The 10,297-nt window shown below is 56.4% G+C and overlaps 1 non-coding gene across 1 annotated transcript; it reads left to right on the plus strand.

Moving 5' to 3' along the window:
- The first annotated feature begins 3,294 nt into the window (after positions 1-3,294).
- Positions 3,295-3,365, plus strand: TRNAG-GCC (transfer RNA glycine (anticodon GCC)). Its single transcript has one exon. It is a non-coding gene; the product is annotated as a tRNA-Gly (tRNA).
- The last annotated feature ends 6,932 nt before the right edge of the window (positions 3,366-10,297 follow it).

The following is a 10,297-nucleotide window of genomic DNA, read 5'->3' on the forward strand; positions in this document are numbered from 1 at the left end:
TGTCACTCTCACAGTGGGTGTCACTCATGCACACACAATATGTGTCTTTGTCACTCTCACGGTGGGTGTCACTCATGCACACACACACACACGTGTGTCTTTGTCACACACACGGTGTGTGTCTCACACACACGTTGCCGGCACAGAGCGCCCGAGGCAAGCCACAGTTGGGTTTGTTGTGTGTCTCTGCCATGCTGCGTCTCCTCCCTCCATGGGTGCCGCCTTGTAGAGTGGGGGACTACATTAACAACGCCGTGTTCACCCCCGAGGGCTCAGCCCAGCGCTAGTTCATCATTTAGCAGCGAGGCATCCGGGGAAATAGCCCAACCCCTCCTTCCACCACCCCAACCAAGCGAAAAAAATGTCCCTGGAGCCTAACACCCTCCCCCCACCCGCCATTTACATTAACTCTTTTGGGGAAATTGGATTCACTTAACATCATTTTGCTTAACGTAGCATGTTTCAGGAACGTAACTACCACGTTGAGGGAGGAATTACTGTACAGTTCTGCTGCCTCGATTCACACAACAAGGTTAACAACCCTTTATTACTCCTGCCCCAACAAGAGGGAAACTGGGGATCCAGCACCAGCCAAAAGTGATCATTTGGGCAAGCAGTCCCATCATGCTGAGCACCTAGGCAGGGTGGCTGTGAGATCAGCTCCTGAAATCCTCTTCCACAGCTCATCAAGATGCCAGGGGAGGACTCATTCAGACTCCGCTTTCCTATGCAAGGCCTAGCTCTGAATACTTGCTGCAGCTGTGGTTTGATTCTGGTGGCTTCCAATAAAACACAGGGAATGCTCCTAGAGCAGCAGTTCTCAACAGGGGGGCTGTGGGGCCCTGCAGCTAAAACCCAGAGCCCAAGCCCCAACACTTCCCATGGGGCTGAAGCCAGGAGCTGGGGTGTTGAAGCCCCTATCCTCAGCACCCCCCACGGGGCTAAAGCCAGGAACAGCAGGCTGAATTCCAGAGCCCCGAGCCCCAGTACTCCCCACAGGGCAGAAGCTGATAGCCCATGGGCAGAGTTGGGGGGCACAGGGGGCGTTGCTCCCCCCCAATCTACAGGGCAGGAGCAGGGCAGTCTTGGGGCAGCTCCACCCCCCCCGCACCTCCTTCTCTCCCCACCCCCTGGCCAGGTCGGAGGCAGGAAGCCAGAGGGGGGTTCCCTGGTCTTCTGCTGCTGTAGGGGGTTGAAGCTGTTCCATAGCTCCCAGCCCCGCCTTTAGAGCTACCTGGACGGGGGACCCAGGTCCGTGGCTGGCAGAGCCCTCAAGGAAACAGGGACTGCAGAGGAGCCCTCCTGGCACACAGCCCCTGCCTGCACACAGACCCAGCTACCCCACCCACACACAGCCCCTACCCACTCCCTCCCTGCACCCTGAGCTACCTCCTGCCCACACAAAGCCCCTAGCTACCCCCTCCCTGCCCCCTGAGCTGTTTTCAAACTTTTTGAGCTGAGCCCCCCACCTTTGAGTTATAATTTTTGGTTGCACCCCCCCACACACACCTTTGTTTGGCTGTTTGTGTTTTTCTTTTTCTTTCAGGTTATTTCAGTTACAGGGTCAAATTTGTTAGTCTCTAAGGTGCCACAAGTATTCCTTTTCTAATTGGGATTGTATGTTTGGGGACAGTTTGAGCCGTTGTTCCCTTGATCAGCCTCGTGCTCACCCTCCCCCTGTGCGATTAACAAGGGGGTAGGGCTGACCTAGGAGGGAAGGCCTTAAAGGCCAGAGGCTAAGCAACCCGTGGGAGCTAGCGAGCAGGGGAGTTTGAGAGAGGGAGTTTTGGCAGGAGGGAGTCGTAACATTACCGTGATGGTTAGGAAGGGCCCCGTCTCCTCCACCTGCGCCCAGGGCCAGTGCAACCACTAGGCAACTAGGCAGCCGCCTAGGGTACCAACTTGTTGGGGGCAGCCAAAAGCGCGCTCCGGGGAGGTGGTGGAGCGGAGGTGAGCTGGGGCAGGGGGGCATGGAGAGGGCCGCCTGGAGCAAGTAGCAGGGGGGGACAGCGCACAGGGGAACCACTCCCCAGCTCACCTCTGCTCTGCTTCTCTCCCTCCCAGGCTTGCGGCGCCAAACAGCTGATTGGCACCGCAAGCCTGGGAGGCGGGAGAGGTGGGGCGGCAGCGGCGTGCTCGGGGAGGAGGCGGAGTAGAGATGAGCTGGGGTGGGGAGCTGGCATACGGCTCCCCAGGCTGGGGGGGGTTGGGAAGCTGCCGGGGGGCACATCTCAGGATGGAGGGGGGAGCGGGGAGCTGCCGCAGGGCTCCCCGGGGGGGGAGGGGGGCACGAGGTGGAAGTTTCACCTAGGGCACGAAACATCCTTGCACCAGGCCTTGCCTGCAGCTGTATCCAAACAGAGACCCTAACCATGGATGCCTCTGCCCAGATGATGGTGTGGGTTTGCAGAGACTGTGGCCTGCATTTCCCACTCACGGGAAGCTAGAGTGGGGGGGACCATCCAGTGTGAAAGGTACCTGCTGGTGAAATCGCTCAGAAAGCAGGTGGGAGAGCTACAGGAGGAGGTGGCTAGGCTGAGGAGCATCCGTACCTACGAGGAATTCCTTGAGAGTATTCATGTGGAGACATCCAAGGCTGAGGACACTATCCAGCTAGAGAGGACTGCTGTCATACCACCAGAGGAGGAGGACATGGCTCTGTCACAGGGAGGACACTGGCTGCTGGTTACTTCTGGCAGTAGGCAGTGCTCTCCCCCTACTCCCTACCCACCCACCATGGTGACGGAGAATAGTTATGCTGCCTTGGCAACGAGTGAGGAATCACCCCCAAAGGTTGAAGAGTAGAAGCCATGTACCCCCAAGGCTGGGAGGATCACAGCCACCACTCCCAGGAGGGAACGTAGGGTAGTGGTCATTGGAGACTCTCTCTGAAGGGGACGGAGGCACCCATCTGTCGCCCTGACATGGCATCCCGGGAGGTATGCTGCCAGCCAGGGGCCCATATCCGAGATGTGAGGGATTGTCGAGGATCATCCGGCCGTCTGACTACTACCCCATGCTACTCATCCATGTGGGCTACTCGTCCAAGGGTGAGGGAGTTGGGAGCACAGGTACTGGTCTCTTCAGTCCTTCCAGTCAAGGCTAGGGGCCTCGGCAGAGACAGATGCATCCTGGAGGTGAATGCCTGGCTGCGAGGATGGTGTTGCCAGGAGGAGGGCTTCGGCTTCGGCTCCCTTGACCACAGGATGCTGTTCCAGGAAGAAGGATGCTAAACAGAGATGGGAGCCACCTACACAGGAAGGGGAAGAGCATATCTGCCCTAACAGGTCAGCTGCATTGGTGGTTCAGTGGTAGAATTCTCGCCTGCCACGCGGGAGGCCCGGGTTCGATTCCCGGCCAATGCAACAATGGATTTTTTAGGCTCTGTGATGCAACTGATCACATCCTAGCAACATGTCTGCACGCAGAGGTCGGGAGTCCTGAGCAACGTTTCAGTCCAGTGCTGAGTCTTGGGTGCTCCTGGTCGTCTTCGGTGCCAGTGAACTTTCCCCAACAAACCCCTTCGGTGCCCTCTTCCGCCGCTCTCTGCAAAGCTACACAGAGCGACAGCCTCCCCACTTAACTAACTAGCAGCCTTCCTCCTTATTCCCAATGCAGAGTCACAAGCCCCAGTACTCACGGCCCCGTGCAGCTCTGGGCTGCAGTGGTACTGGGTCCAGCTCCGGCCTGTCCTCCTCAGGCGATTCCCCCCCCGGCACAGTGCTCCTCCTGGCTCACCCTGTCCTTCCCCGGCTTCAGGCAGGTTCTCTCTCCTTCACTTTGTCCAGGGCCTCCCTGCTGCAGCCCTTCTTCCCCCCTCCCCCCAGAGCCACACCCCCAAGTTCCCTCCTTTCTCTCACTGCTCCCCCTCCCCAGTAGGAAAAAGATTTAAAGGGGCCATGCCCTCTAAACCCCAAGGGGTTACATGTACATGCAGTGCTACTGTTCCAGTCCGGGGCTCTGCCGATGCCCCTCGAGCATTCCCGGTAAGGGAATGCAGTTTTACTTTGGTGCAGGAACCGAAAAGGCCTTGAGAGTCTAACCTGGGCCTTGGAGCCCTGCAGGCCGAGCGTCCTGCTTTCAGAGGGAGCCTAATAGACTCTGAGTCACCTTGTTCCTCAGGATTAGACTGCCTGCTAGAAACCCGGATGAGATGAGCCCTTGGATTTTCACTTTGGGGTCTGAGTTTCTTCTCTCCCCCTGGTGATTGCTTTGCAGGACGGGTCTGAGCAAGCGCAATCGAACCTCCGATTCCTTTCCATCCTGAAAGAGCCGTTCCAGGAGCTGTCCACACTGCAGCCCAAAGACATCCCTGACAAGCTTCCCCACCTCATCAGCCTGGTCCGCATCATATGGATCAACTCCCCATACTACAATACCAGAGAGAGAATCACAGCCCTCTTCCGAAAGGTGGGGGGCTAGTGGGTCAGAGCAAGGGGGGGGGCTGGGAGCCAGGACTCCCGGTTCTATTCCTAGCTCTGAGAGGGTCTACTTGGTTAGAGCAGGGATGCGATATAGCTCACCTTGGTACCTTTTCCCAGACTGTCAAAAGGTGGGCCAGAGACATACAGCCCACTAGGGACAAACTGAAACACGCTCAGTGGCTGGTAGATGGGAATGAGTGGAACTAGTGAGCCGGATGGGAAAGGCCCTGTGTCCCAGTCCCCTAAACCAGCCAGTCCCTTCTGCCTGGCTCCAGCCTCCCTTCCCTGATTCTCCTGAGCTGTAAAAACCATAATCTATCATTATAATTAGGGATGTCAGGTTTAAGTGGGTGCCTGGTCCTTGACAATTAAGTCTAAGTGTTACTTGTCTGCTTCAGATTCAGATTTGTAGAGCTGGATCAATATTTTATAAGACAAAGACATTAACGCGCAAGCCAGGCAAATACAGCTGAGTGAGGATTATGTACTTGAGCTTTGCTCTCAGGGTCTGTGATCTCCCCAGAGCTCCTGGATAGGATAATCCCCCCGTGTCTTCCTACAGCCCTGTCTCCCTGTCAGTGGGAAGAGATTCTGGGGCATCTCAAAGGCTGTGAGCTCTTCCAGCCTTTCCTGGGGCTCTCTTGGGAGAGGGAGCAGAGAGAGGGTCTGCAGGCTTGATGTGCCCTTTGGGGGCTGATCCTCAATTCAAATAACGTGCATTTGTGAAATCCTGTCCTGGGATTCATGTCCGAGACCCCAGAACCTGAGGTCTGTGAGCAAGGAATCTCTGGGTGACGTTCCTATCCCTTGTGCCAGCAGGGCACTCCCTTCTGTCCCCAGAGCGGTGCTCTACCTTTTCTGCAAGGCCTGGACGATAAACATGCGGCTGACTCTGCGAAGCAACGGAGCTAACATGCCCACCTAGGAGAGTCTACTCCCCCTCTCAGTGCCTGCCTCTGAGGCGGCCGTTGGGCACGACAAATATTTTCTCCTTCCGCACTTCTAACAGGCTCTCCGGGAAAGGCTGGGTCCTGGACCAGACTAGCATCTTTGCCCAAGTGGATGCCTTTGTTCAGCGCTGCAAAGACCTCCTGGAGGTACGTGGAAGTGGCAAGTGATTCCCCCTTCGCAGTGACAGGACTAGGACATGGCCTGGCGTTGCCCTGCGGGATGATACTCTCACTGCAGCATTGGCACCCTGGCATCGTTGTGAGAGGAGGCTGCATCTCAGCCTCACAATTATTGGTGTTCATTTACTTCGAGCCAACGGCTGCTCTCAGGTGCACCAGGACAAATCCATCTGTTTCCACGACAGAGCAGTTTGGTGCTCAGCGTTTTGTACCGTGCCTGAGACAAGTAGCAGGTGCTGTGTAGTGATCGTTAACAGCTCAGTGCCTGGCATCAGACACTCCCCACACCGAAAGCACAGTAGCGTTCAGCCCAGTGTGCTGTGGGGAGCTGCACGGGCGGTACACAGCCCTATGTGACAGTGGGGAGCCCCACCAAGGAGGTAGACAGCCCTGGGTGGAGGTGGGAACGCAGCCTTCTGCATCAGCTGGAGTTTTCAGAGTGTCTGATCGTCCCTGCCGCTCCAGGTAGATTTCGTTACAGTGCCCCATTCTGGCGGCGATGTGTGGAGAACTGGCAGATGCTCCTTCCCCGCAACGCATGCAACGTCGTCACATCATGCCATGCTGCCCTGCGTGGGTTGTTGTGAGCTGTGGAAGGGTTAGCTGGGCAGTACGGGGGTGTTGACAGCCCCCAGGTTATGCCAACGAGTGCATCCCCCAGATGAAGTGGGGAGACCAGCCCCTGGATGGGCAGTGGGTTGCTGGTGCAGCTGCTGCATTGCATGGGCTCAGCTGGCCTCTTTCCTCCCCTAGGCCATCAAGCGCACCTTTGACAAGAAAGCCGTGGATGTCTACATGCTGTTCAACAGAGAGCTCGCCCTGGTCAACAAAGAGCTGAGCAAGAAGCTGCCATTCCTGCCGGCACACATGTGCCATTATGCGGGCCTGGCGCACTGGCTGCGGGCTCTGCACCGGCGCATCGACAGACCCCTAAAGGTGAGTATCCCACATCCATGGCAAGACACTGTTCCAGCACCCATCTCTCCCTGTCTCATGCCGCCATGTCAGGGGCCCTTTCTATCTCTGTCGAATGGGACAGAGCTCTCCTTGGGGGCCTGTTAGCACTGCCCCACAGTCAGCTGCAGAGTGGCTCTTGGAGAGACATAAGAAAGCTCCTTCACCCCAAAGTCTGCCTGTCAGAGAGAGAGGGCAGGACTGACAACCCAGCCGACTCCTGGGCACTAGTTAGACCAATGTACCCATCTCGCCCAGTAGCCCTGCCTTCCTGATGCATCGGGTCAGATCACTGGTCCGTGTAGTGTGCTATCCCTGCCTTCACACAGCACCGACCCAGACAAATGGTTCATCTCGTCGGATATCCCTGCCTCCGACAGGGGCCAACACCTACTGCTTCCAGGAGTAACATGCCACCCCCGTTTCAGGCCAGCACTATCCTGTGTTGCTTGGGGGAGTGCGTGCGTGGGCACAGACACATGTATGTTTGAAGCCATCCTGACGCTCCGCCGGGGACCCCCTTCCTCCCGGTATCTTGAAGACTTGGAATTTCTGCCCAAGCAATTGTCGTGGCAGATGTTGTTTTTATTCATCTAACTACCTCATCTGTTTTTGACTCTTTGCCTCAATAACATTCTCTGTCAGTGAGTTCCTTTGACAGGTTTAATTCTACGTTGTGTAACAACAAAACAGCATTTCCAGCATCAATCACAAAACTTCCAGTATGTGCAGGCTTGCAACTGCCAAATCTAGGTCTGAAAATCACCTCTGCCTTTTCTACCTGCCCAGCCCAGGGCTCGGCATTCTGGGGCTCACCTCTCTTCTGTCTGGCAAACACCTCATGGCTCATGTCTCTCTGCCCTGCATTAGGGGTTAGTCATACAATCACGGGCTGCACCAGCCCCAGCACGTCGCTCTGGTGGGTACACAGGAACTGATTGTAGAAATACCTCCTGCTTCTATTTCTCATTTTGAAGGATCTCAAAGCACTTTACAAGCTATAGACTTGCAATGATCGCTTAACACACCATGGAAAGGCAGTTTCCCTTGGGGTGGAGCATTGCAGGAGTTTGCCAGCCACACACCAGTGTTGCACAGGGGTAGCTAACCCAGCACTGACATGCAGCTGCCCCTGGCGTGGGACACAACCGCTGTTCAACAGTATTGCTGCTCAGCAGTTTAAAACAGGACGCAAAGGAGAAGCCCTTGGCCGGCTGAAATTACAGTAGGAGTCACCGAGGATGGCATTTGGCCAGGACATCACTTTTCTACCCAGTGCCCTCTACATATTCCCGCTTCTGTGCTGGGCTCTGCACAGAGTTGGAACTCCCTAGTGAGTAGAGACGGCTGGGACCTCAAGAACGCTTTCTTGGGGCATCTCAATTGGGGCTGTAGTTATATAGGGGTCACGCAGCCTCCACCTTCCTCAGTTTCTTCTGTTACCCCTTGAGAGTCCAGTGATGTAGAGGGGAACAAGCAGGGCGAGAGGAGGTGGGCGGGGAGCTTGAGTAGGGAGAACTCCAGGGTCACAACTCTCATTTTGCATCCCCTCTGAAAGAGGGCACCTCCAGCGCAGTTCTGACTCAGCCCTGCTGCTCACCCGTCAATTGCTTTTGGTTGCCCTAAGGTTGTTTGTGCGTGCGTTGGTTTCTTTATCGCGCTGGTCTGAAAGAGCTGAATGTCCAGTGTGAATTTTATCTTCGGATTTCACTTGTTCTCCAAGCAGTCAGCTAATGACCTAGCCGTGTTTGGGGAGTGCAGGGCTGGGACAGCAAGGGGCTGTGAGTGGGGACTGAGGGGCATCAGCAGAGGTAGGGGTGTGTGTGTGAGTGTGTGTGTGTAGTCCAGAGTTGCAATAGCCAGCGGGTGGGGAGGAGACCCTGCTGCACGTACCTATCAAGGGCCCAATCCATGGAGCCAGACTGATCGCACCAGCATGTGCCACACCCATCCCTTTTACAGACCGAGCATGGCCACGTCTCTGCGCCTTGCTTTGTCGACCTGTTTTCCCAGCCTTGTATCCTTTTTGGGGACTCACCGTTGACCTGTCTGGAGACAGGCCCGTTCTGTGGGTTGGTGGGAGGAATGCACTGCATAGATCTGAATTGCTGACGGGGCTGGAAGCCTGACTCATCTTGCCCTCCTTGCCCCCTTAGGATCATTGCTATGCTGTCCCCAGAGGAGAGGGCCTTGTTCAAGGAGCAGATCCGATACCTGGACAGGAAGATCCAGCCCGGCTTGAAGAAGCTGCACTGGTCTCTGAAAGGGGCCAGTGCTGCCTTCATCAGTGAGTGCCGACTGCACGCGAGCAAGGTGAGCTTTCCTCTGACCTCCGTGGCCCCCACGCCCGACTAGCCGGCCCCAAGGCTCCATTCTTCCTCCACAGAGATCTCAATTAGCAGATGGTTAAGGGGTCTCCAGCTGCCGGCATCCCATTGATCTGTACTCTGCTCAGTCTGCCTAGGCTTAGGTGTAGTGGGAGAAAGTCCGAACATGGGTGTTCTCTGCTTAATACGCGTCTCTGGAGGTAGGGAGCAGAGAACCCAGCCTGGCAGACAACACCTCCCGGTTAGGGAGTGAGGAAGAGGTAGAGACAGGGAACCCTCTCTGCCCCCAGGATCCAGGTGGGGAGCAAAGGGAGAGCCTCCCACCCCTCAGCCTCATGCCTGCCTCGCCCAGGTGGAGCCGTAGCTGGTCAGTTTCACCTCGGTCAAACCCTGGGGCCCTAAGGTGCCTGATCAGAGTGCTGCCTCCCCTGAGCCTGCCTTGCGGCCACTGGCCCTCAGGTGCAGACCATTGTGAACGAATACAAGGCAGCCGCCCTGGCCATCGCTCGCAGTGCCCAGCAGATCAGCGAGGCACTGCTGGTGCGGATCACCGGCAAGCGGGTCTACAACGACTTGGAGTTTGAGGAGGACCAGAAGGAGCACCGTGCCTGGGTGCAGCAGAAGCTGATGGATATCCACGAGGAGGTCACCAGCATCATGCGGCAAACCCCTGAAGTCTTCAAACACGATAGCGCCGAGGTAAGGCCAGGGCCAGGCCAGGCAGCTCCCAGCAGGCCGTGCTCTGTCCGCCTCCGGGCGCAGGTCCCAGCATGCAGTGCTTGGTTTTGATTCTGTCAGGAGACCTGTGTGTAAGGACCTGTGTTCTCAGAGACCTTCTTCTGCCACCTGCAACTTCTCCTTCTTCTCCAACAGCTGACCCTGCCCACCCACCTATCTACCTGACTCCATTCACTTGCCTCCCTCCCTCACCACCGCCTCCCCAGCAGCACTGAAGGGTCAGGGCCCAGGTCATAGAGGTATTCTGGGTTCTTTTTCTGCCTTTGAAGCGTCAGAGCTCGGCCACAGCCAGAGATGGGACACAGGGCCGGTGCTCTCTGGTGGTCCAGAGAATCCTCTCTCTAGCTGCCTGGCCAGTGGGTCTAACTCACCTGCTCAGTGCCCCACCAATCACCAGATTTGGGGTCAGGAAGGAATTCCCCCCCCCCAGGTCAGATTGGCAAGGACCTTGGCATTTTTAGCATCCTCTGCAGGATGGGGCATGGATTGCCTGCTGAGATCATCTGGGCATGCCTCAGCTAGTCAGTTCCCGGTCATCACAGGGGCTTTGGACATGGCTGGCTCGTCGGTCTTGCCCGTTTTCTCCCTGTAGGGCCCAACAGTTTAGTCTTACGAAGACTGAGGTACTTTAGTCTAACTCGGTATAAGGGCACTGGGTGAAATGTAGTGATCTGTGATATACTGCAGGCCCTTAGGGCTTAAATTCTGTGGCTCTCAGTTTCTT

Source organism: Eretmochelys imbricata, chromosome 28, assembly GCF_965152235.1.
Source record: "Eretmochelys imbricata isolate rEreImb1 chromosome 28, rEreImb1.hap1, whole genome shotgun sequence".
NCBI classification, from domain to species: Eukaryota; Metazoa; Chordata; order Testudines; family Cheloniidae; genus Eretmochelys; species Eretmochelys imbricata.